Genomic DNA, 27,864 nt, shown 5'->3' on the forward strand with positions numbered 1-27,864 from the left:
GAACTGTGTACTGAAAAAGTGAAAATTGTCACTATTCATCATGCCTAATGCAAGGACAAAATTAATAAGATGTACCACAGCATTGGTTTTCCAGTACTGTTTGTCTTATTCCTGTTATTAGAGGAGCTGGAAGGCCTTCCACGTGCCCATTGCTGCTAGCATAATCAAGTATCAGTCACCTTTTATTCTTGACACTGAAAACGGAGACGCAGTCTGAAAAAAGTTCTATGTTGTCCACAGTTCCTTTATGTTTGGACAAATGTGACCTATAGACCTCCTTTCAAGTTCCAGCTTTAGAAGGAAAAATATTTCGAAGAGGAATTCAAATGAGAGGCCCTAGAATCAAAGTAAGCAAACTACTGGAGAAAAGGGTTTAAGATTCCTGTGTGAGCTTACTACCTAGGACATTTTTGTATCTAGGTCTGGCTTAGTTAATGTTCTAACGAATGGGATGTTTGACATTCTCTGTTTTTTCAACTGTTTGTACTTTGTGAGATCAGTGGAAATTGTATTTTTCCAGTGGGTGTTTGATTTGGATTAGATGGTGAGGGATGGTGTATGCTTTTATGTAACTTGCTTGCCTCAATAATTACTGAATAACTGACTGTACCTTATCCCTACTAGTGGTTAGTGCACGCACCTCATCACGATAGCCAGTAGCTAAACCCTCCAAATATTGTTGCCCACTTACTCCTTATCCACTCACTACTACAACTGCTCCCCCCTCCACTCCAGCCTTCGATATCCTTGTGAAAACACCCTCACACATTTCATTCTAATCCTCTCCTCTCAGACTTATTAACCGTTTCTCTTCCTACACATCCCTCTCACTCAACTCATACTCTGTCTCCTACCATGCAAACAAAATCTGCCTATGCTCTAATACCCTTATTTCTAAGCCTAATCCTCTTCTGCTTACTCTACCTTACTAGTCTCCCACAATTTCAGCACTCCCCTCCCTTTCATACAACTGCGATTTACATTAAAAAAGACTTTCCCTTTACAACCCAAGCCTCCCCCCACCTCTACAAACATAATGAATCTTTTCTATTTCAAAGGAAGCTCTTCCTTACCTCTAGTAAACCATTTCCCATACCCACTAAACTCACCTCATTAGGTTCCAATATCTACACCTATGACCCATTAGAAAATAGATACCTATCCATACTCTACTCAAAATTTATCACCCTTCTCCACCATTCTGGAGGCATACACCCTAACCCAGGGCCTTCATACAACTCCACCTCTAAACCACATTCACATAGCTCTCCCCTGCACCACAAATCTCTTCTCCTTGCCACACTTAATGCCAGGAGCCTTTGTAATAAAATACCTTCCTTTTACACCAGGATCTCTCATAACAAACCTGATATTGTCTTCATCACAGAAACCTGGCTAAAACCACACATAAAAGATACCGAAATTATGCCCCTAACTATAAACTTATAAGAAGTGACAGACCCCATAAGAAAGGTGGAGGAGTAGCCTTATTCTTCTCCTCCTCTTTAACAGTAACACCCTATACTAAGCCCATACCCTCATTTGACACCACCAAGCTAACCCTCACCCTTCTCAAAGTAAATAACAATAAAACTTTATGCATTGCCTCCCTGTACATTCCTCCTGGTAACAATAACCCTATACTGGAAGATATTCTTGGCTGGTTCACTTCCAACATAAATAGTGAGACTATAATCCTAGGTGATGGCAACATAAACTGGTCTTCCATTGACTCATCTACCCCTTCTCAAAGCATCAACCTATATCAATTCACACAGCTAATAAAAACCCCTACTAGACCAAATAAAGATTACACCACAGGTAGCATCCTTGACTGGATACTAGTCTCCCACTCAGACCGAGTTTCTGATAGTGGTAGTCTTGCAGACTCCCTTAGTGACCATCTCCCTGCCTACATATGCCATTACCCCTCCACCATCCTCTTTCAACACAGACACATTACCACCCGCAGCCTGCAAAACTTTATCCCACTAATTTTCTCTAATACCTTAAAACAGATAGACTGGAACCCTCTAAAGTCCCTCCCTTTAGATGCCGCAGTCTCACATTTCAATAGAATTTTCACTGATATACTTAACCATTTCGCCCTCAGTAGAACCAAAAGACTCAGATCCAAAACAGCCCCCTGGCTAACTAAAGACACAAAACTACTTATGCATCACCGAGATAAAATCTGGAACTACTACCAAAAATGCAAAACTCCCAACTTTCTTGCCAAATACAAGCAACTGCGAAATCAAGTAAAAAAAACAAATAGTCACTGACCGCAAATCCTACTACCTTAAACTTTAAAATAATCATAAAACCAACCCCAGAAAATTTTGGAATAGTATTTCATCAATATTATCCCCAGGCAAAAAAGAGAACCCTTGCCCTGACCCAGACACACCAGACCTCCATCTAACTACCCAATTTAACTCTTTTTTCATTGACTCCATAGACAAACACACCTCTTTTTTCCCTGACAACACCCCCCCAACTTAACTGATAACAAAAACTTAACATCCATGAACCCTAAGTCCTCCTCTTTTACTATCAAATCCATTCCTACCCACACTATAAAAAAGCTCCTACAAAAGTTAAAACCTTGCTCTAATGCCCCAGATGACATTCCATCCAACTTTCTCCAACTAGCTGCTGATGGCATAGCCCTTCCAATCAGCATCCTAATCAATCGCCTCATTCAGGAGTCCTATGTACCATACGTCTGGAAAAAAGCCTTCATCATCCCCCTCCATAAAGGAGATACAAACTGTTCAATCTCCAACTTTTGCCCTATTGCTATCCTATCCCCTATCTCTAAGATACTCGAAAAATATATTCACCTCCAACTATTACCCTACCTATTGGGCAACCAATTCCTAACTCCTACCCAACACGGGTTTATACCAGGACATAGCACCACCACTGCCCTTATTTCCTTCCTTGAAATCATTAACTCTGCTCGTGACTCTGGGAACATAGTTTCTATGCTCCTCCTCGACTTATCTAAAGCTTTCAACACTGTCTCTCATGTGCTTCTACTTTCTAAACTCTCCCATCTTAATCTCTCCTCTTCATCTATCAAATGGTTCTGCAGCTATCTCTCAGCCAGGGAACAAGCTGTAAAATGGAACTACTGCACTTCCTCTTTCCTTCAGACCCCAACAGATGTACCCCAAGGCTCTATTTGGGTCCTTTACTATTTAACATTTTCATCAATTATTTCCACCAAAAGATCCCCAATGCTAAACTGATGCAATACGCAGATGACTCCACTATCATCTGCTCAGCCAAAACTCTTCCTTTACTAATAGACCTTACGCAAGAAGCCTTCTCCTCCACTGAGTCCTGGATGCTTGACAATCACCTAGCCCTAAATGCCTCCAAATCTAAAATAATGATCTTTACCCCTTCTAGACATACTGCTGCTGACAAAGCATCCTTCTCTATACTTAGCCTAAACAAAACAACTATTGAAATAGTTCCCCATAAAAAACTTATAGGCGTTCTTATTGATGACCAGCTAAAATTTGATATCCACCTACAAACCAGTATTAAAAAGACTCATCAAAAACTTGGTATGCTTTATCGACACAGGCACTACCTTTCTGTCTTCTAGACAACTCCTATCTACCACCTACCTCCTACCCTCCCTTTTGTATGGAGCTCCGCTACTCTCTAACCTCCAATCATCCCTAAAATCTAAACTTTCCTCATGTTATAACAACATTTCAAAGTTTGCCACAGGATCCAAATCATCTACTCACCATTGCAACTTCCTACATGCTCTAAATTGGTTAGAACTCCCAAGCTACCTTAATTTCATTCAACTAACTACAGCACACAAGCTAATTTTCAAACCTTCTAACTGTCCATCACTCTCCTCTTCCCTAAAACTTCACCAGTCACATAGAACACTTAGATCCACAAATCAGAACCTCTTCGAACTTTACAAGCCTTTACACGGACCAGGGCAACTTCTACTATCATTCTCCCTTGCCCGATTATGGAACTCTCTTCCCCCTTACATTAGAACTACCCCTAACCTACCATCCTTTAAAACCCTACTCCACTCTCAGCTCTACTCCCTCTGGGACTGCTCCTGTACCCATCCTACCTGATTCCTGACACCTATCCCTATTCCAGTCTACTCTAATCTCTGCCACTGCTTCAATTCATCTCTCTAAAATTCCTTTGCCTAAATACATGTAGTGTATTAAATGAACATAAATGTATTGTTTTTGCTAATATCTTATAAGTGATTGACTCAGCTCATATATTTCAAGATATGTAAAATCTTGCCTTGCTGTATATTGAATGTTAAACTGTTGTTCTCATATACTGTACTAATACATTGTATATTGTATATTGTCTTTCTGTCTGGAGCTTTTCTCCTCGGACATCCATTGAAAACGGGCTACCTTGGCTTAATGGACTTTCCCGGTTGACAAACTGAAATACATAAATAAATCAATATTCTACTTCTTTTTACTCTCATGTAATGTATTGTAATGTGGAGCTTTTCTCCCCTGGCCTCTGCTGAAAATGGACCTGTGTCCAGTCAGACTTTCCCGGTAAACAAATGTAAAATAAAATAAATAAAATAAATACTGACTCTCAGACACAAGTCAAACAAAGTAAATTCATGTCACCATCACAGTCATAAGAGGTACACATCAGGATTATCCATTACCCCCACTGTTGTTTGATCTGGCTATAGGGGATCCGTACTGATCCCCGAATTAAATTTTCACCGAATCACTAATGGCCAGGCATACTTACGTGAAAGTGCTTTTCCCTGAAGAAGCACTTTCGCTTAAGTATGCCTGTTGTGGAGGTACAGTGCAGGTAAGGAAAAATTCCCTTTTCCCCACTGTAGTGTGATCTCGGAGTGAAAATATTAAAGTAAGGGGGTGTGGGGGGTGCAGGGGAGCTTGCCCCCTGCAAAAACATTAATTTAATGTTTTTTTTTTGTTTAACACACTTTAGCGAAAGGGCTTTTTCGGTGAAAGCGCTTTCACTAAAGTGTGTTCGGTGACAGTGGATTCGTACTGTTGAACTTTCGTTCAACAGTCCTAGATCCAGCTATAGAGCCAAGAGCACAAATCCTTAGACCTTATTTAGATATACAAAGTTACTCAGTATCCCCTTATCTACAACATAAAACATCACTATTTACAGATAATATGATACTACTTTTTGTTTACTTAAAGGGGTCAGATAAAATAGCATGTGATATAATAAATTAATTCAAAGCTCTACCAGGACTAACCATTAACTTCTCTAACTCAGTACATCATTCTATAGTGTATGACTGATAGCACTTTTCAGTCTGACTCAATGATGACAAGCAGTTATCACGCATTCACACAACATCTTCAGGGTTTCTTAAGTTTTTGGAGAGATGGCTTTGTATCAGGATGATACCACTTTTCAAACAGGACCAGCATCTGATGTGCAGTTTTGAGCCACTAAAACTTCTCACTAAACAAGCAGATCTGCAAAATATTTCCTGTTAGTGTTAACTTGTGGTCCCATCATCTTATCATAGTGACATTTATGGCAATCTCTAATAATACTCACTTATTGGAGCTTTACTGCTAGGTCACTGTACTGCAGGAAGTAGTTATGAATTAAGTGCATGTTGGAACCTGTGTAATTTTCAAGTTATAGCCCACCAACCTTTTGAACCATCCGTAAGTGCATGTGATCTTTTGGATTTATCCTCTTGATTGTTTAAAGGGCATACTTGTCTACCAATTTGTTTAAAATTATATTAACTTTTTATTAAAGAAATACTTTGAGTGTTTTAAAAATTAGTAGTCTTGAAAATTTTTCCAGCAAGAAGTGAAAAAGACTAACCAATAATAAAATTATCAATTTTAGAATATTTCAAATGTGCAGAAACACTCAAAAACTGCTGTCATGATGAATTGCTACTGTCCATACCCATCAGTTATAGCCACTTTATTAACTGTGTACACCTCACATTCTGATTGTGATAAAAATGTCCACAGGAATGTATCCCAACTTGTTGTACTCAAAGGCATAATACTCCTGCAAAGCTCGACTGACTGTTTATGTTGATCATAACTGCAGTGTCAGCCATTTGTATCCATTGACAACCCCTATATTCAGCAATTATAGCCATGCTGTTCACTGTGCACACCACAGATGTCTGATTTAATAATAATTACAATAAGAATAATGGCCACAATAAAGAATTTCAGGGCTGTTTTGTACAAGCACACAATGCTCACAGCAAAGTACTTAAACTTTCTGTATACTAGTCCTGTAAAGCCTCCCTCCCCTGCAGTTCTGACCACTTTAAGTATGCTTTAGACATAAACCCATGACAAAATAATTACTGAAGTAATGTATTTCAACTTTGTTTCTCACATATAGTAGCCACAGTAAAATAATCTAACGTGTTTCACACAAATCACATTAGTCTTGAGAAACCAGAATAATGAGCAAATGAAAGTGGCCAGCCTTTTCCATGTATGGACAATCCTCATGCCCAACAGTTATAATTACTTTTCTCTGTGTACATCTTACATGTCTGACTGTAATATATTAAAAAACATAAAATAAAATAAGGGCCACAGCTTATTTGAATTCCCTTTCATGCAAACATACAGTTGCTTGTTAGTCTCCACAACAAAGTAAACCATCATTAGCCCTACAGTAAAAACATCCAAGACTCTTATCTGATTGTCTGCTGAGATTTAAAAAAAACTTGTCACCCTACCACCGTCACTTTTCTGCATGATGACAAATCCGTTCCTGCTTAATATTTGCACACTGTCTGCTCTTTGCCATCACAAGAATTGGGTAGCATATGGACAGCAAAGAGTAGAAAGCCCACAAAAATGATTGATTATGTTGTGCTTGTTGAGTGTCTTTCCTGTGAGATCTCAGTGAATTGTGGGGCTACATAGTTCTGTTTTAAGAAATTGCCATGAAATTATATGATGCAAACTATTGCACTGTTTGCCAGAACAATGTACACAATAGCAGGCTGATCCATAGACTATACTTGTCTGCACACTACTGTATGCAGAAAACTGATTAGCCAGCTTGTATTGTTCACAGTACCAGTGTTTTCCATCTGTCCTATTTTTATTCTTAGCTTGAAAGATAGTGTCAACATTTGGAGAAATTAGGAAAACATTTGAGCCAGTGATTTGTTCTTTGAGCTGTCCTACAGCACTTGAGTTTGTATGCCAAGAATCCATGGCTCACAAATAAAGTCTTCATCATGTGTTTGCATGGTCAACTTGCACTACAGGGATCATCACATAAATGATATTGCAATTGTCTACAGGCTATGCACTGAGGGGGAGTATGGGAATTTGCTACAGCAAATCCTTAGGAAGCAATCAGACTTAATTAGTGAGCAATTCTCTTCACATCAAAAATCAGTTGTGTGTGTGTGTGTGTGTGTGTGTGTGTGTATATATATATATATATATATATATATATATATATATATATATATATATATATATATATATATATATTGCAATTTAAGATCTGCACTTATCTCTGTCTTTAATGCTGAGGTGCTACCAATCTTTGTGAAGCTGACTGTAGGAGGAAAATTACACCAAATACCTGTTAAGGGACAGGAAGAAGACTTACTATGTACCACACAATAGAGGTAGTACTATGCTCTGTACAGAATTAGCTTTATACTCAATTATTTGTGACTGTTTTGAGAAAGGGCAGTGCAGACTATTGATATGCATCAATGGTCACAACTCCCCTTTTCAAGTCAACTTCAGTTCCAGCATCCTACTCAGTGTCACTTGCTCATGCTTTGTGGCTCTTGAGCTGTAGATCACAGCTTCCCTAATTGCCACTATTACAATCTACCACAGGCAGGAGCCACACTTTGTGTAAGAAAGACAAAGCTGGACAGTGATGTTTATGTGCCTTTTAGACCCACTAAAGATTCATGTTAAACAAAAAGGTCTTGATAACAAAAGTACTATATGATATCTAGTACTCCATGTTAATCATGCACTTACTTTCATAATTCATACAAAACTCAGAACTTGAAAACACTCCTCTCAGCTAAGGGCATGTTATTCAGTTTCAAGCCATCTCACTCCCAAAGCTAGAGCAGGGTTAGCCAAATATGTGTTCATTACAAGATTAGAGCCTTCCACTGCCTTACACTCAGCATGCAACATAAAGTTATTGCAAACTACCTCAGACAAAATATGTTGATTCATAACTCTCCTCATACAGTTAGCATCACTGTCATACCCTTAAGAAAGCTAACAGGCTCATCATAAATGCATGAGCATCTTTCTTCTGTCTTGATTCACTTACAAACTGATCAACTGCAAATACTGCCACCAACTCTGTAATAAACGTCTGGATAAGTCCCCCTCTTATGACCTTCACAGCAACTCTGACTGCACCACTACCTTATACAGACCACAGTTTATAAAACCTGTTTGCGAAAGGAACTTTAATAAGCTGATTCCTACAAACTGGAAAAAGCTATCAAAGGAACTGAAGTGGGTGGCCAAATGGTTAAGGTGTTTGCCTTACAAACACAAGGTGCAGGGTTTGAGTCTCACAAGGGATAATTGGCTAGGCTTAAAATGGCTAGCAAGGGCAGTTAGCTTAGTACTAATCTATGAATCTATGAGAAGTAAATATACATACAAGACTTTAGTGAATGGTATTCTTTCAGAGATATGGGCTTATGAATCCAAATCCCTCATGACTTTCACTTTGATTTACCACACTCATTCATTCCAACCAGACAATTAATTAAAAGAAAAATTTCTCACTATATAGATCCACCCCAATTTACTGTCAATAACTTCTCCCTTAATGTATTTTCCATTGATAAAACTAAACGAAACTACCTCCCTTTACTCCTATCTCTTCATTTCACTTCTCTTTTGACTCTTCCTATCACTTTAATCGTCTTGTATCTTTTACACCTTATTCCATTCATCCCTTCCTAAATGTATCTCTTTTTTATATATTATTGTTAGTCCAAAGTTATCATGAAATAACCTCTCAGGATGATATAATAGTCTTTATACTCTAATTTTACCTCAGTACAGTTTGTACTCTAGTTGTTTCTCTGTCTCTCAAAATGTATTTTTCATTAAACACAAATACCACCAATGACTATGAAAATGGTATTTTTATCCTTAAGTGTTGGATGTCTGTTTAATTGGATAATTGGATACGTGAAATTATATATATTACATATGCATAACTTGGGGTCTGTTTTCATGGTCTGATGAAGCGCACAGTGAAAGCTTACTGTTTTTCTGCTATAATAAACGTTTTGTGATATATGAATTGCGAGTGGTCCATGGTTGTTTCACTGCCATAGTCGTTGCTGGTATTTGCGCTTATTTAATTTCTGGTGATGAGACATTTATCCTACGGGACACCCTTTTGGTTTGTTTCATTTTTATTTTTCATTAAACTTCACATTATCATTTCATATATATTTGTACTTCTTTGAAACTTTGTTGTTGTATATTTCTTCCTTCATCTTTGTTCAGCCCGACCAGTTCTGTCCTTCTCTTCCTTCTTTCTGTGCTGTGCTTTTAAAAGGTTCTTGCATCCCGTTCTTGATCTTTTCTGATAATTCCCTTTCAACTTTAGTATTTGCTGCTACCACCTTTGTTGGTTTGTTTACTAGCATCCTTGACTGTTCCTCCTCCATCTCTCCATCTTTTCCACTGCTTGTAGGCCCCATATTTTTTTTCTAATTGCTATCCTCACATTCCAGTGTAGCCATATTCATTGGCCTTATTGTTTTGCCTCTTCCCCACACACACTTACCTGTAGCCCTGAGTACTCCATCCCTGACTTGATTTACGTAGCTTTTTACTCACTGGAGTTTCTCAGTTCCTTAACCTATCCTTGACCACTTGACTCAGCACAGCACAATTTCCTCTTCTCAAATCCCACGTCATTGTCTTTGACATTTCATTTTTACCCTTTTCCCAACTCTAAACCACACAGTCGCATGATGACTGATGGTTAATTGTGCCATAATATCAAATGTAGTATCCCCTACATTAGTTATGAGAACCTCTAGAATTCTATCCTTTCTGGTGCAGTGCTGTACCAGTTGACTTAAGTCTTCATGGTCCAAGACCTCAAGTAAACTGTCACTCTGCCTGTACTTTGGAATTTGGAATCTCAGTCTACTCATGGCAGATTACACCCCTCCGTGAGTATTTCCCTTGTCCACCACATTCCTTTATTCACTCCTCCAGTCTTTCCTTCCCCTCCCCTTTCTTATTGTATCCGGTAACCAATATACTGTATTAGTTTGGTTATCTCTCTCTGTCTGCCATAATTTCCAGGACATTTAACCTGGTTCTAACCCTGGTTGTACCCCTACTGTATTTTTGCTTTAGTTTTTGTCCTTTTCTCTGAACTCGCACATCATTTCTTCCTATATGTAGATAGTTAATCTTCCCCATCTCTCCCTGTCTGTACTGTTAAACCTTTGGTAATAAAGGAAAGCACATTCCCTATAATAAAAGTATAGCTTTGCTAGTGTAATGTTTAATTAACTGTTTGTACTCCCATTAGGTATGCTTTACAAGTGGTGCTGTTCTTTACCAAAGCATCCTAATGTTCCACTCCACAGCTGTTCATTATTAGACCATCCTCTGGTGATAATGTTTTATTATGAGCAAATCTGTTCCACAGCAAAGTTCAGGGGATATTATTGATAGTGCCAGCTCATCTAGATATTGTAATGTAATTTATCAGTTTGTGGTACATGGCAATAGTAAATTTTGTTTTATTTTATGATGCCTTACACCATGAATAGCACCATTTAGTTCTCATGCAGTATCCTAAGCCCATCTCATTAAAGCTTACTACTCCCAGTTGTGCAACTTTTCTTCTTTTCTTATTTATACATTTTTTTTTGTAAACATGGTATAGTGAGGAGTTTCCACCATCCTTAATAAGGAAAGGCCTCTACAATAATGCAATATGTGTTGCATTTTGATATTGTCTTATTTGCTGTTTTGCATATTTTTATGTTATTATCTGTGATCAGTTGAACTGTTTCAGTTGTTTTAATTATTCCCTTATTGGTTCTAGCTTGTAAACACTGTCTTATTTCTGAATAATCTGAGTCACTAGCGCATACATTGTTGTTAAGCTAATACTTGAGTGACTTGTGTATTAACAGTTGCTGCCTGTGTGGTTTAGAATACAGATGCTTTACACATAAAACCATTGCTGTAGTGTTTATTTGAACTGTAGCTGCAGGCTGATCAATTCATACTGTTTATATAATATGTTTTGCAATGAATGAGTGGTGGAATCCACATAACTAGTTGCTGTCACTAATTAAGATGTGGAGATGACTGCATGCACAGTGGTGAGTTGTATTAGCTTGGACACCATGCACTGGTATTCTGAACCAGTATTACCATTCGCTGGTCAGTTGTATTTTTGCTTTGACTATCAAGCTTATGACCTACATGTCTTCAAAAAGTTTGATTTTTTTGATTGCTGTAACCCCACATTAATTTTCTACTTCCCATATGTATCGAGGTTATTTCTGAAGAAAGTTTGTGACCTATTTTACTATGTATTATTAATCAACTAACCTCTGCAAATTGTTAATATCTTTGTCTCTACTCCTCAGCAAGCAGAACAATATAATTATATTTTTCTGTCTGTTTTAGTCATCTATATTTTGTCCCTATAATTATATCTAAACAAGGTATTGTTTTTTTATTGATTTCATTCTGAGGCTGATTTATACTTTATTCAGCCATAATATAGAGTAATAATATTCTAAATGAATTCTATTTGATCATTAAACAATACTTAAAAATGCTAATAGTTATTGTGAATTGCTTAGGGATTGCAAAAAAAAAAAATACATTTGAGCTAAAACGTAAAATGTCTTGTTACATATTAGCATAGCTTCTTACGTCTTCAGGGCATGACTATCAAAAATCCATGCCAAGCTATTATGTGAGGTAAGCAGTGAGATTCCATTCCCAGAATAAAACAGTTCACAGTTTACCTATTAGCATCAAGTCTTTGGATTTGAGAATGGCCAAGCAAGCAGATGCTCAGATCGTCAGCACGAATGTTCTTCTTCATTCACTTGTAAATTTAAGGGCGGCCATGGTGGTGCAGTGGTTAGCATTGCCGCCTCACAGCAAGAGGTTCTCTGGTTCAATTCTTGGCTGGGGTGCCTTCTGTGTGGAGTCTGCATGTCCTCCCTGTGGTCATGTCGGTTTCCTCCAGGTGCTCCTGTTTCCTCCCACATCCCAAAGACATGCTGCAGATGGATTAGACACTCTAAATTGGCCCTAGGTGTGAGTGTTTGTATGTGTGTGCCTTCTGTGGAAGGTTGGGCGCCAGGCTGGAAACTCAACACCGTAAAACTCCACTGTCAATCATGAGCAGACAAGGTGATCCACTGTGGCGACCCCTAACCGGGAAAAGCCGAAAGAAGAAGATTCACTTGTAAATTTAAACACTGTCATTAGGTATATGTAATATCACATATTGCCCACGACCATGATTTCCATTTTTTATATTATTATTGTGATTCAGGAGAGTGAGGCTTTTTTGTGAGAGCAGCAAAGTAAAATCCATTATTAAGAGTATTATTTCTTTCATATTGATCACAGTCAAGCATTGCTTAGGGTTAGAAAATTTGTGGTAGAAGGTAGAGAGGCAGAACGCATGAAAGCAAAATCCATTACTTGATTCTTATTAAATATTCAACAGTATGACTTACCAAGTTGAGAACGGTATGTCTATGAGGCCAATAAGCTGAAACACATTAATGTAGCTATTATTTCTTGCACTTTCATTATAGTCAAATGCCTGAAAGCAAACTGTCATAGTGGGTATTTTTTTGTGTGGAAGATGAGTAAGCAGATTGTGAGTGAAAGTAAAGGGGCATTACCTGATCAGTGTTAAATGACCCCCAATATGACTTGTCAGAGAGGAGTGGTACACAGGCAAGAAAGCAGCATGCTGAAATACATTGCTAGTATGTCTTTCATAGTGATCACAGGCAGATGCCCACATGTAAAAGTAACTAGCAATTGCATGATCACTGCTAAATGATCATTGATATGTTTTGTGAATAGGTGCAATGTATTTGAGATCACCAAGCTGAAATACATTACATCAGCCATATATTCTTGAATTTTTTTCACAATCAAAAATCTTAGGTGCTTATAGAAAATGGCTTTTTATTGGATCTGATGAAGCAGTCTATGTAAAAGTGTGGTCACTATTACCACTCAGTCATGGTTAAGCAGTTGGTAATGTTTGTCAGGGAAGTGTGAACAACATTTACTATGTGTGCAGGAGAAATATGTATTTTTAAGGATAATTACCATAGGTTTTATATGCATACAATTTATGTAACACTTTCACAGGGAAAGGAGATGTACTTTTTCAAAACGTGCAAATTATACTGGGATAGAGCTATAACATGTGCTAGTGGCATACTAAAAGCAGTGGAGATGGCCCATGTTTTGGTTTTCAAGTTGTCACAATCTCTCACTACTCCTAGTGTGACTAGCTTCAGACTCAATTCCCAGAAAGCATGTGCATTTTCCTTTTCATCATGGGACAAATTCATAAATAAATGTTGCCTTTATAACATGAATAAAATCACTATGCATTTGTCACTCACAGTGATGTTTTCAGAATTTGAAATGTCCATATATAGAAAGTTAAAATATTACTGGGAATTATGACCTGGTACTCAGCAATTCAACATGTGGTTGTTTAAGTGCATGTGCTTTAAAAAGCATAACCTAGGTACAGTTGCATATCTAACCCAAAAATCCAAAATCAAGTTGGAGTGAATGACTGTGCAGCCAAGATATAATCATTTTATTGGGATGAGCAAACACACATGCAACCTGTCTTTTTATAATTTTACCTTCTGTACCTATCCTACATGGGCATAACTGACTATTCAGCTTTGTTGTCTAAACAGTTTTAACAGAAAATGTGAAGACATTTTCATATATATTGTATTGATAGGCTCTAGAAATAGGACAAATATGTTTTTAGACTGTGCAAAATTACATTATACTTGATTTCAGTTAAGGGTGAGTAAATGACTTATATTCAGGGTGTTGAATGCAGTACATGTCCAAAGCAAATCTTTACTGAGTTATCATTAATTTACTCATTTAAATTATGAATATTTTGCAATGCAAGACCATATTTTCTCATTGTAGATATGCCATGATCAAAATTGTCTGTGCTGGTGGAGGGGGTGAAAGTGTGCTGCTGTCTTATTCAGCATGGAGCTGCCATGGAATGCCTATAAGTAGAATGGCAGTTTAGGTGCATTGTCTATCTGAATATCATATTGTAATTCCTTGAAAGTTTTACTAAGAACTTTCAAGGGGAACTGGTGTGTGTGTTTCTTTGTATATTCTTTTATACATATTTACCAAAGTAGTCTATTTTATTTTATATTGACTTTATGGTATATTAAATTGTTATTTTATTAGAAGTAACAATTGTTTATACTTCATCTGATGATGAGTTTTTCGTACTGCATATTTGCCATGATCAAACATCCCCGTGTTAAGGGGCAAAGTGCTAAGGTCTTATTCAACACTAATCTATACTGAAGTCCCTAATGGTAAACTAACGGTCTTAGATTAATGTTGTACCCTGATTTCTCCAATTATATTTCTCTGAAAGTTTTGTTAGGAATTTTCAAAGGGGACAGCAATATGACCTTTTATATCTAGGTACTAACTGTATGTTTTTTCATGTGCTTCATATTATCAGTCCAGCATGTTATATTATTCTCAGTTTTGATTAGGTAGATATATGACTTTTTAGGTGAGTAATGTAACTTATATCTTAAATTTATCTACTGAGCTGAAACTACATTGATATTAAAATAGATTGCATACCTCATAAAAAAAATTCTAATTACTGTGACTAAACTTCCTGTGCTGATAGGGGCAACATGATGTGGTCAAATTCAACACACTGATGCATTAAATTTTCAAAGAGTAGAACAGCAGTCATAGTTACCCTGTGTACCTAAATATATAAAGGTTATCTTTGCAAAAGCTTTGTCAGTAACTCTTAGAGGAATATTGAGATGCCGCTGTTAGGCATATGCATGTACAGTTATTTAATGTTGACAGGCTGAAGCTATATTGTGCTCAGTTTCCTTTGGGGTCAACATATGACTACTGCTCATGATAAATAATACAGTGCATGTTCAGAATATATATTTATTAAGCTGCTGTTATATTACAAACAAAAATATGTGTAATTTACTGGAGCAAGCAATACCTTTGTCAGTGTAAATAGGGCATGACCAAAACTTCCTACACTTAGGTGGAAATGTTGTGTAGTCAAAATTAGCACTCAGCTGCTATGAGATCACTAAGGGTAGAATGAGACTTATAGGTGTATTTAATACATGAATATTCCATGGAAAATGCTGTCAGTGGAGGAACTGAGATACTCTATTTGACATAAATATGCATAGTTATTCCACAGTGACAGTCTGGCATGTTGTGTTACACTTAGGTTCCACGGAGATGGGTATATGATTTCTGTTTAGAATGAATAAAGCAACACATGTAAGAACATATATATATGCTGAGATGCCATTAGCTTTAGAAGTAAAGGTCATATGTACTTCTCTATAAAATGCAACTTGTTTTGTTATCAGCGGCATACTATGAAAAAAAACCACTATCTACTGACTGACAAGCAGAGCTGAATCATGGTCAAATGGGTCCCTAGGCAGGGCAATGGATTGGGTCTCCCACACGGCAGCTCCTCACAGCCATTCCAGTGGCCATTTCTCCCCAGTTACCATAAACATTGTTCAAACCTGTCAGTGTGCATACTATTTTCTTCTTCCCTTTACAGTGATTATACTGTAGATATCTGGATTTAATTTAAATTCAAATTTTATAGCACAAAGATTGAAATCCATTTGGTGAACAAGCAATACAGACTCACAATGAAAACAGACTTAGCATGAAGAGTAGACTTCTCTTCCCTTGAAACTCACATTCATTGAAATGGCATTGAAACCCACATTCAAAGAAAATGCAACTGGCCAGTGGCTGATTAAGTTTACCTTTCGGCTGTTTTCAAACCATAAGCTACTAGCACGCATTTTTAGGACTATGTATACATTTATGTGTTCTTTGATTCACCTTCCTGATTGTATTAAATTATATTCCTTGTATAATACAGCACCACTTATTAGAGGATGTTTTTAGCATTTTCTAGTAAGCAATGAAAGAAAATATCTGAACCAATAATGACAAAACTACACATTTCTAAACAGTTCAAAAGGCCACTCAAATATCTGGCATTACAGTTTATCAATATCAGTCAATATGCACAATTTCTACAGAAATAAAACTCATCTGAATGAGATTTGTAACTAACTAAGAGGTTGCTACTGGTAAGCAACTTTACATTTCAATGTTTCATCTACAAATTCAGTATTGGCTGCCCTTGAAGAATTAATTGCCTATGTTACATTAAAAGAAAGTTGGGGAATGACTGGCAAACCAATAACCTGTTCATAGTAGGCATATCAACCAGAGGAAGACACACACATGAGTGCAGCACCTCCATCTCCCTTTAAAGGACACCACAGTATCAGCAGTCCATCTACATAGCGTGGGAGTAGAACCCACAGCCATCTGTACCAAAGGCAGTTATGCTATCTGTTGTGCTACTGACACTGCTTGCAAATTCTATAGCACAAACACTGACTGCCATTTGCTAAGCAAAACAGCTAGCCCATTGAAAACAGACTTAAAATGATCAACAGTAAATTTCTCTTCCCTTGAAGCTCATAATTCCTAGAAAATGCACTGAAGCTCACAATTCCTTGAACAGTGTGGTAATTGGTGTAGAGGACTCACACTCATCTCCACTGAAACACACAATTCCTTGAGTAGTCTGGTAATAGGTTTAGAAGATTCAGGTTCTTGTCTCCTGCAACCAAGGTACAGGGTTTGAGCCTGAGTAAGTTACCTGACTAACCTTCCATCCTTAAATAGGGAATTTCACACAGACACACACACACACACACACACACACACACACACACACACACACACACACACACACACACACACACACACACACACATACACCTTGTGATTTACAAATAGAACAAGTTTAAATTCTGTGAGCCTCATTCACCAATAAGTGCACGCAACATACCAGACTATTACTGTGGAATAACTATGCATATTTATGTCAAATGTAGTATTATACATGGCAGCCTTTCAGCCCCCATCTGACAGCTGTTGATAAAACTTTCAAAGTTATCCTTGATCTGTGACATATAGGTACAGTGTGATGTTCAAATCAACACTGTGCTACATTGAAATCCCTATGAGTAGATTGGCAGACATAAATGCATTTTACACCTGCACATGTTGTTGTAAGACCATGAAAGTTTTATTAAGAACTGCAAGACAGGAACTGATAAAGGTCTATTATATACTGGTACCAAATGTAGGGTTTTATGGGTATTCATCATTGTCACAGTGTGGCATGTTGCTTCATATTAAGTTTTGATTAAGGGTGGATATATGATTTCTTCTCAGGGTGATGTATGTAGCACATGCCCCAAATACGTTTTTGCTGAATTGTCTTTAGATCAGAAGTGAAAAACATATATATATATTTACTCATGCTTATCTACATTTTAACAGTGCAAACTGCATGATCAAATACCCTGAGGTGATGGGAGCAGTACAGTGAGTTTTAATTCAGTACTGAGCTGGACTCAAATCCCTAAGGATAGAGCAGCAGTTATAGGTATATTTTGCACATTAATATACTATTATGATTCTCTGGAACATTGTTTTTTAAATCATGAAAGGAAGACTGCTATACTTTTTTATCCTTTATACATAGTTGTCAATTGTAGGGCTTTACTGGCATTTTCCTGACATGGTCTAGCATGGACTATTACATTTAGTTTCAATTGAAATACATATATATCTTATGTTTGAAAATGCAACACATATGGAATATATCTTTATTTGGTTGTAGTAACAATAAGTACCTTTCCCTCTTGTGCTTCAGGTTGTGTCAGACAATGGTCCTTCTTTGTTATGTCCCCTTACTTGGTTATTTGGTTAAAACAAAAACAAACAAACAAACAAAAAAAACAAATGAATAAAATAAATAAGAGTATGCATTTTTGTATAGCAACAGAGTATATATTGTTCAACCATTTTTCCTCTCAAATATAATATTGGTAGAGGGAATATAATGGGGATCTTCATGCAGATCCATAGTGAGAAGCAAACAAACTGCTGTCATCTGCTGCAGACGAAAAAGATTACAGTAGCTGCTCATGAGCACAACTGGAACAAACATGAGGTAGAACTAAAAGAAGGGGCTACTACTTCCTAGTTGAGTGACTAATCATTAGAAATCCTCATCTATGTAAACTGTACTAGGTAAATGTTTTTATTTATTGATTTGTTTACTTTTGTTAACTGGGAATGTCCAGGTGAGAGTTTCCATTTCACTTGAGCTCTCGAGAGAAGAAAATCTTCATATAGTAGACTCAATAATGAGCAGTTATTTACTCAAGAAAATACTACAAATGTATTATTTATTTATTTATTTTATTTGCATTTGTTTACCAGTAAGGTCCACTGGGTCAAAAAGTACCCATTTTCAGTAGAGGCCTGGGGAGAAAAGCTCCACAAAGATTTATACAATACATACAATACAATACAATACATACACTTGATTAAAAACTTGATTGGCAGATACACATTTTACACAGTAAACAAAAGCTTTTACAAAGTAAGAAGGTAGTGGAGCTGTACATAAATCTGTCTACTGACAGCACACACATATATTTAGGTACAGAACTGGATTATTATCCAGGGATGAGGGTGAAGTTTAAAGGTAATGTAGGATGGAGGTATGAAAGGTGGGAGTGGTAGGAAAGAGATAGGGTCAGGTTATAGGTTGTGAGGAACTAGCACATGAGCATAGCCAGTGAGAGGAAAGGTATTGTCTCATGGATTTTTTGAAGAAAGGTGCATTGCTAGTGAATCTAAGATAGGGTGGGAGAGAGTTCCATAGTCTAGCAGTGGAAAAAGAGTGGAGCATTTGATTGGTGGAGAGGTTAGGTTTTTCTACTTGCAACAGCATTTGATTTTCAGAGTGGAGAGGTCTACTAGGGTGGCATAGTGTAAATAGGGAAGAAAGGGCAGGGCAGCTGGAAGGATAGAACATTAGTTTGTGAGCAGTTGTTAGTTGTATGTATGTAAGATAATGAGAAAGTTCTAGCCGGTTTAGTAATTGAAGAGAGGCACAGTGGTGAGATAAGTGTCGCCCATTAGTGACGAACTTTGCAATCTTATTATAGCATGAGTCTTGTTTAGATTTAAGACTGGCCATTATGTTGGTAAATAGAGGAGAACTGTAAAGAAGAGTAGGGAGTAGGAAGGAGGAGGCAAGGGCTAGTTTTGATGAGCAATTGAGGAAAGCTTTGTGCTGGTATAGCATTCCCAGTTTCTGGTGTGTTTTTTTGATATTGTTGTGACTATGCATGTTGAAAATTAGGTGTTTGTCTATGGTGAGACCTAGAAGTTTAGTATGTGTGATGCCTTCAATTATAGTGTTATCTTGGGAGAGAATAGAGAGAGTTTTTGTTTATAGTAGTGGTCTTCTTAGGGGTGAATAACATAGGTTTTGTTTTCTTAGAGTTTAAGGCAAAGTGGTTGTTAGCCATCCATATTTCAATGGAGCTGAGAGCTGACTAGGTAAGTTTCAGGAGTTTAGCTGGAGAATTGGCAGTGCAGATGATAGTAGGATCATCTGCGTATTGGATGACTGTGCCTTGAGTGAGAGTGAAGTGGAAATCATTGATAAAAATGTTGAAAAACAGAAGTCCTAATATGGATCCTTGTGGAACACCAGTAGTGGTATTGAGGAAAGGAAAGAAAGAGTGTTGCCACTTAGTAGCTTGTTGCCTATGTGTGAGGTAGTTAGAAAACCAGTGTAGAGTAGAGGGAGAGATTCTTAAGTTGGATAATTCCTAAGGAGAAGAGGGTGGGAGAAAGGCTTTGGAAAGGTCAAGGAATAGAGAGGAGACAAGTTTCCCGGCATCTCGAGCCTGACTGACTGACAGAGTCACAGAAGGATACAAAAGCTGTAGTGGTGCTATGACTGGGTCCAAAACCATGCTGGGTCATTGACAGCAGATTATTGTTAAGTAGATAGTTAAGGAATTGACTGTGAATACATTTTTTGAGGATCTTTGCGATAGGGGAGAGTATGGCGATGGGTCGGAAATTGGATAGGTCTGAATTGTCTCCGCCTTTGTGCTGAGGGAGGATAAATGCTTTTTTACCAAATGGTGGGAATGTAAGACTCTTGAATGGACCTATTAAGAAGTATGCTAACAGGGTAGGCAATGGAGTGTGTGGCTTTTTGCAGAAATTCTGGGGGCAGGTTGTCAGGGGCATTACTGCATGGTTTTAACTTCATAAGTAGTTTCTTTACTGTAGCAGTAGGGATAGGTGCTAGAGAGAGAGGTTATGTAAGTAGCAGGAGGAGGTATTTGTAGTTGGAGGATCTGATAGGTTGGGATTATTTTGAGAGAAGTTGTTGATGAGATTACCTATGATGTTTATAAAATATGAGTTGAAGAGTGTGGCTATTTCAATGGGGTTTTTTTTTCTGGATTTGGACAGGGGTTATTGTTTAGACCTGGGTGTAGTAGGATGTTGATTGAGCTTCAGAAGTGTTCAGAATTTTGTTTGTGTTGGTCTTGCAAAGTATGATAGTAATTTTTTTTTTATCATTAATAACTAGGCGCTTTACTTGGTTGCGAAGGAGTTTATAGGTTATAAGGTCAGTGTTTTTTTTGTGCTTTTGCCAAAGTTTCCAGGCTTTATCTCTGGTGGCCATCTTCAGTTTGGTTGCTCTAGTGAGCCATGGGGCATGACTAGATTTTACACATTTTATCCAGGGAGGTGCGAGGCTTTTTAAGATGTTAAGGAATGTAGAGTTGAAAAATTCGACTGTGTTGTCTAGGGAAGTATTTTAAGGGTTCCCAGTTAATACTGTTTAAAGACTTGTTAAAAGGCTGAAGGGCAAAAGTGAGATAGGTTTCTAGTGTTCCTGTACTGATGTTTGTTTAATGCTGTTGAGGTTTTAATAACAAACAACATTACAAATAACATTGTATAATAGCACATAACATTACAATTCAAGAAAAACAAGAGATGAAAACATTCTAATATTACTGTAGTGGAAAGTTATTCTGACAAAGTGAAAGGAAGGTGTGAACTATCATAATAAGAAAAAAAAAATAAGATAATATTGGACAATATTGTTATGTAGCACAAAGTCAGAGGTCCATTTTCCTTCTACCAGTGAACATTATGTGAGTGACGGAATGTTCCATATCTTACCTCTGATCAAAGAAAATATGGAATCACCAATTTTGTTTTTGGATATTGTTATGTTGACCAGCTGCTCCATTGATTTTCTGAGCTCAGAGGAGTGCCTCCATGAAATGGTGTCAGCAAAGGATAAGTGCTTAGGAGTATGTAAGAGTTTGTGAATAAAGTATAGCTGAACTATACATACATTACAAATATTTCAACCAATAACGTCCATCTAGCCTGCTAATGTACCAAAAAAGTTCTTATAATAAGTGTTCATCTAGGCTATTCTTAAAAATATCTAAACTATTGTTTGTTTAATATTATAGTCAATTCCATGCATCAGCATCCCTTATGCAGGGTGTATGACTATCTTCTTTATCCCCTCTCTTTTTGCCATGCAACCTGATATAATTTATTTGTGTCATCTAGTGACTTACTTTCCAGAAGCTGGTAGAGTATCTCTGATGCCCTTTTCCTTGCCATTGCAACTCCTTTCTTAGCCTCTGTTAGCCAACCAGTAGTCCTTCCTAGCCTGGTCCGTTTTTTCCATCTCCTACTTTTTCCTGCACTCCTTCTTTCTTTTGACTACTTCCTCAACTTCTGTATTCCTTAAGTACCTCATTTCCATATCTAGCTCAGCCGTATATCTGTTCTGTAGTCCTCACACATATTCTTTTTAGGTGCTGCCACTCTTTTTCTACTACATCTATTTCCTCCTCTTCTTCTTGAGGTGCTAGAGCCCTGGGTAATTCCTTGAACTGTTGTGCTTTCCATCAACTTCCAGGTCTTCAGCCTGGTCTTTGATAACCTTAGAACTCTCTGACCACTGCTTGCACCTGATTGTGGCAACCAAGTAGTTTATGCTGTTGGCTGACCATTTTATTGGGGATGATGTTGCAATCACTGATTCTACCCCAATACCCTTTCCTTACTAGGAGGAAGTCTACCTGAGTTGCATGTTGGTCACACTTGTATGTGATTTTGTGACTGCCTCTGTTTCTGAACCATGTATTTGCGTCTATCAATCCATTTGTCAGACAGAAGTATAGAATGACCTCTCATTCTTTATTTCTGTTGCCCCACCCATGTGGACACAGGCAGTCCTCATATCCTGTTCTCTCTGTACCGATATATGCATTCATGTCACCCGTTATTTACACTGTCCTGCTTTATCTAGTAAGTCCTGCAGATGCTGTCTGAATGCACTCTTTTCCTCACTATCACAACTGTGCTGAGATTATGAATACTGCCTTATCATTAGGCTGGAGTCTGACTGCCATGAGTCTGTCACTCATTCTAATGACATCCCACACTGCCTTCTGAAGTTTCTTCCTCACCACAATTCCCACACAAATATTCAGAGTAGTAGACTCTGGATACCAAGCCAATGGCTTTGTTGCACTGTATCTTGTCTCTTAGATACATAGAATGTCCAGCTTCCTCCTTACCATCATGTCATCCACTTCCAAGCTGTGAAACTACACTGAGTGCATCAATTCTTAGTTCATGTTTGGCAGTTTGATTGGTTTTACATCCAGCTTTCACTCAATAGGGCCATCCCAGGTAGCTAGTAGCTTATTGACTCAGGGCTGCTAGGCTTTTTGGTGGGTACACATTGGCCAATAGGGGCATAGACACCACACCCACCCTTAGCATGAATCCCTGGCATAGGTCAAATCACTTATCACCAGGAAATACCCATGCCCAATTTGGTGACATTTGTCAGCATGACCGAATCACCTAAAACCATATTTTACACCGTCAAGTGGCTAACCCTACCATGGTGCACAGTCTGTTATCCATGTTTTCCTATCATGAGGATACTTGGCACCACAGTAGACACCCAAAGTGGTTGGTTTATAAGGTACCATGTAGAGTTTGTGCTGCTGCCCATACCTTGATTCTTTGGTGAGTTTGAGATGGAAACAATCAGCATGTTTTTTGGAGGTGGGAGGAACTCCACAGAGAGACAGATAGAACATCCAAACTCCAAACAGACATTGGCTGGAGGTCAGGATAGAACCTTGTCCCTTGTGCATCGGAGGCAAAGACCTAATCTTTATGTCAACTGGTCCTTTTTGTGATGTATTTGCCAGCATATTATTCTCCTGCACCCAAATGGTAAATTATGCCAAGTTATTTTGCAGGCATGCCCTATCTGTAACGCATGTAATCAGTTTACCCATTTTCAAGTCATCTGCATACAGAAGGTAGAACACATGAGCTGAAAAAGATAGATCTGAAAGATACAGTCTAAACATGTATGGACCTAGAATAGAGCCTTGTAGGGCACTCTGACTACAGCCTTGAATTTCACCTGTCCAATTGCTATATGATACTTGCCATATCCTTTTTGTAAGCCATGCAGCTATCCATCTTATCAAGAAAGCATCAATACCTAGTTGTTCTAATTTATTGATCAGTCTTTTGTGTATGACACTATCAAATGATAGTTAAATTTGTATAAAATTACATCACAACATAATTTTTCATTAATAGCTGTTATTATATTGTTATAGAACATCATGTTACAGGCAGTGATAGATCTATTTTCAACATATGTATGCTGATGTATGGTTTCTAGTCCCAATATTTCTAATTCTGACAATAATTTATCCAAAATAACATTCTCCATTATTTTTCCACAACATGAAAACAAACTTATGGGTCTGTCTGACTCTGGGTTTGCCCTACTCCCCTTTCCTTTAAAGACAGGTTTACCAAGTATATGTCTCCAGTCTTGAGGAATCTCCCCATATTTATATGACCTAGAAAATAATTGATATAATGGTACTGTAAGTTTATGCCAGAGTGCTCTCAGGTCATTATTACTAATTATGCCTCCTTCCTGTGCTTTGTTTGAATCCAGCCTGCTTAGTTCGTTTTCAATATAATTTAATTTGATTTCAGTATCTAAGGTTACCTGGGTGTTAGTAAGACAATTTATCATCCCCTTTGTGGATCCAAACTGCTTTGCATAAGATTTTGTAAATATATCTATAATCTGTTGTGTCTGAGAGTAAATTTTAAAGTTTACAAACAGTTCATCAATTAGTATGTCTTTATTCCTAACACATTTTATGTATCTATAGAATGGTTTCCTATGCTCAATATCTTTATATAAATGTTTTTTGTGACATTCAGATACGTCACAATATTGCCCAGCTAATCTTACTGGGAGAAGAAACTGTTGTAGAATAGAGATGACAAGCTCAAGGGAAATATCTTCCAATATATAATAGTAAAGCCATCTGTGTATTGTATTAATTTAGCTCCAACACACTGTTTGACCATTTCATTCACACGCACTCGCTCACTCGTGCATGCGTGCATGCGCACACACACACACACACACACATATATATATATATATATATATATATATATATATATATATATATATATATATAAAACGGTTTACTTCACAACCCCAAAAGCTCACTTACTCGACTTTCAAAAAGACTGAGGTGAAAAACACAAAACTCCAGAAGACCGACCGCTCAGAACATTGACATTTTACTACAGGCAAGTAACCGCTTGACTAACCTGGCAAACAAACTAAAACCAAAGTAAAGAAAACCCACCCATGTGAGAGGCTTTGTCCCCCACACCCCTCTATGTGGGGGGCTGTGCCCCATCCCCCCAACTAGATATACCAACTCCACGATGACGCTACTGCAGAAGTAAGGGGCAGAGTTCAACAGTGCTGGCCAAGCTGTTACTTACCTGTAGTGAAATGTCAGGGTTCCAAGCAGCCTGTCTTCTGGAGTTTCATTTTTTTTCATCTCTGTCTTTCGAAAGTTGGGTAAGTGAGCTTTCAGGTTTGTGAAGGGGACCCAGGTTTGTGAAGGGGACCCATATATATACTTTCCATATAGGAGCTGCACCCCTCTAATCACACATTGTTGTAAGGGATTTAGGCACTCTTGTTGATAAAATTATCATTTGACCATCATGTCTCCACAGTAATTTGAAAAGTCTTTTATGTGGCTCATCTAATTTCCAAAGGTATCTTCACTAGAAGTCTTAATTCCCTTTTACTCATTTCTTATCAAACCTACTACTGAATGTAATGCACCTTTTGGTGTGTATTTGTCTAAAAATAGCAACTTAAGAGACCTGAGAGATTCATAATTAAAAGGATCAGTGACTTCAGAAATCTATCAGAAGTGGCTGATAGCCTTTTATCTGTACCCAGTCTTTTACAGATTCCTTTGTGGGGATCTGTGTCTAGCCTTTTGAGCCCTTCACAGGACTAATTATACCTTAAATACTCTGTTAAAGGGACTAAACCTTCATCAGCAGATAAATACAACATGTTAGCATGTTACCTTCATATTTCAACATATCCCTTACCTCTGGAAAAAATTTCCACTACATGTCAAGCAGACTAGAACCCTTGTCCCTTTAAGGTAAACCTAGATAATTGGATGGACAGTGTCCGATTCTTTCCCAGTCTATCTTGTCTTGTTCTCCTTGAGGCTAGAGGGAACTTTTAAATAGGGTTTTTTTGCCTATAGTTGAAGTGTTCTGTAGTCTGATTGCCTAGTACTTACTTATGAACCTGTTAACCTAAGGGGTTATACCTATGACTTTTCCTATTCATATAGTTGCTGTTAATGAGCTTACTAGGTGCTTTATTGTCTCCCACATCTATTACTTTGCATTTGGTTTCAACTGCAATATCTCTGAATATTCCTCTTGGCTCACTGGCATAGAAGGATGAAGCTGTGATTCCAGCAACTGGTGTTCGATAAGCAGTCCAATCGCTGGAAGCACCATGCAGAGATGGGGAGGAGTGAATAGTACATGGCCTACTCACCTGTTCTTGGGGGTGGGGGGTTCCATGCACTTGGCAGCACAGAGAGTACTTGGTTTCCCTTATGGAGACTGGTAAAACCACCTCCTTTCCTTTGAGGAAAGGAGCAGGACTGTTTAAAGGGAACACTTGTTGTAGAAAAGAGAGTATGTACTTTTTGAACAACCCACCACACAATCTCTTATCACACTACTCTAAGTGCATGTAGGGACATTTGGTCTGCATACAAAAAAAGTCAAAAAACACCCCCATGGCTGTTTGAATGATGGTCCCTCCCATACAAACTGCAGTCTGGTGTTGGGGAATGAATAAGCCAGCTGGCAAGGAAATTGGTTGGCGAGGAGATGATCGACAGGCTACTGGGAGTTGTGTCCCAAAAATTTCTGCTATGCTCATTCTGTTTTATTTCATCCCATCTTGTGTAGCCTGTTGCAAAACTTAGTGGCATCTTCAAAAGTATGCAGTTTTCCTTACTATTAACAAAAGAAGACATAAACAAAGAAGTAGACTATTTGTGAATATAAAACAAAATGTAAATGACAAAACGCAAACTGTTCTCACCTTAATGTGCAGAACGGAAGATCTTGGTGAACAGTTGTGTTTTGGCCTCATCTCTATAACAGGAATCAGTCCTGAATGATGACTGAACCACCACTGTAGTGTTTGCTGAAGATTGAAGCCTGCCTAAAAATGCAAAAGAGTGTAAGAAATAATGAAAACAGATGAGATGTCAGGTCAGTAAAAGAAAGAAAATATGAAGTTCTTACATTGCATAAAAATGCAGTTTTAGCTTACAGATACTAATCCTCTAATTTATTATTTCCTAAGAAACAAATTACACACATTTGGATGGCATCCATTGCAGACAATTTATTAAACTACATTGTTTCATAAAGGCACAATTTGCTGAATCAAACTCTCTAAATGCAAGTTACAAAAAGGCACAACTCACCAAACCAAAGAATATTGAAGGTGCAGTACACCATTGTGATGACTACCTGGGCTATGGTCTCATAGACCATAATACTTGCACAAATATGTGAGGGTCGAGGGATTATGGTGATTTGATGTACTCCACCGCACCAATAAATATTGGTAAACAGCAACAAATAAAGTGAAAATATAAATAAATGTATATGAATACAATTCAGTATAACATAAATTAATGAGTGAGGTCTGATCTTAAAAAGAATGTAGAAAATGTACACTGCAACATTGGACAGTGGGCCTAAACCAACCACATCAAAATAGGTTCATAGGAAATTACTAGGCTGATGGCCCAAGAGCCCTTAAATGCCTAGGCATTTTTAACCTGAGTTTCCCAATTTTCAGTAGCAAAGTGAATGAAATTCACAGAGGTATGAGCCTGTGCTATGATATTTAATACTGACTACCTCTGTCCATGAGGTACATGGGTACCACCCCAGGAGTAAATTTACGATTACCCATCCATTGATCTAGGTTGCACTTGATGAGGTTCAGGGAAAGGCTTTGCTTCATTTGAATGGGAAGCTTGTTCCAGAGAATGGGTAGTCTCTGAGAAACATATCCTATCGTTCTAACAACATTATTTATGTCAGAGGCTAGGTTATGATC

At 37.7% G+C, this 27,864-nt stretch overlaps 1 protein-coding gene across 1 annotated transcript in view; it reads right to left on the bottom strand.

The window, feature by feature from the left end:
• The window catches only part of CTXND1 (cortexin domain containing 1), a 129,435-nt gene extending 102,489 nt beyond the window's left edge, over positions 1-26,946 (bottom strand). The window contains exon 1 of the mRNA XM_044077972.1: positions 26,830-26,946. The gene's annotated coding sequence lies outside the window, so the exon portion shown is untranslated. The remainder of the gene's footprint in view (positions 1-26,829) is intronic.
• Between the last annotated feature and the right edge of the window lie 918 nt (positions 26,947-27,864).

The sequence above is a fragment of the Protopterus annectens genome, chromosome 7.part0 (assembly GCF_019279795.1).
Source record: "Protopterus annectens isolate FY-2018-M chromosome 7.part0, PAN1.0, whole genome shotgun sequence".
Lineage (NCBI taxonomy): Eukaryota > Metazoa > Chordata > Ceratodontiformes > Protopteridae > Protopterus > Protopterus annectens.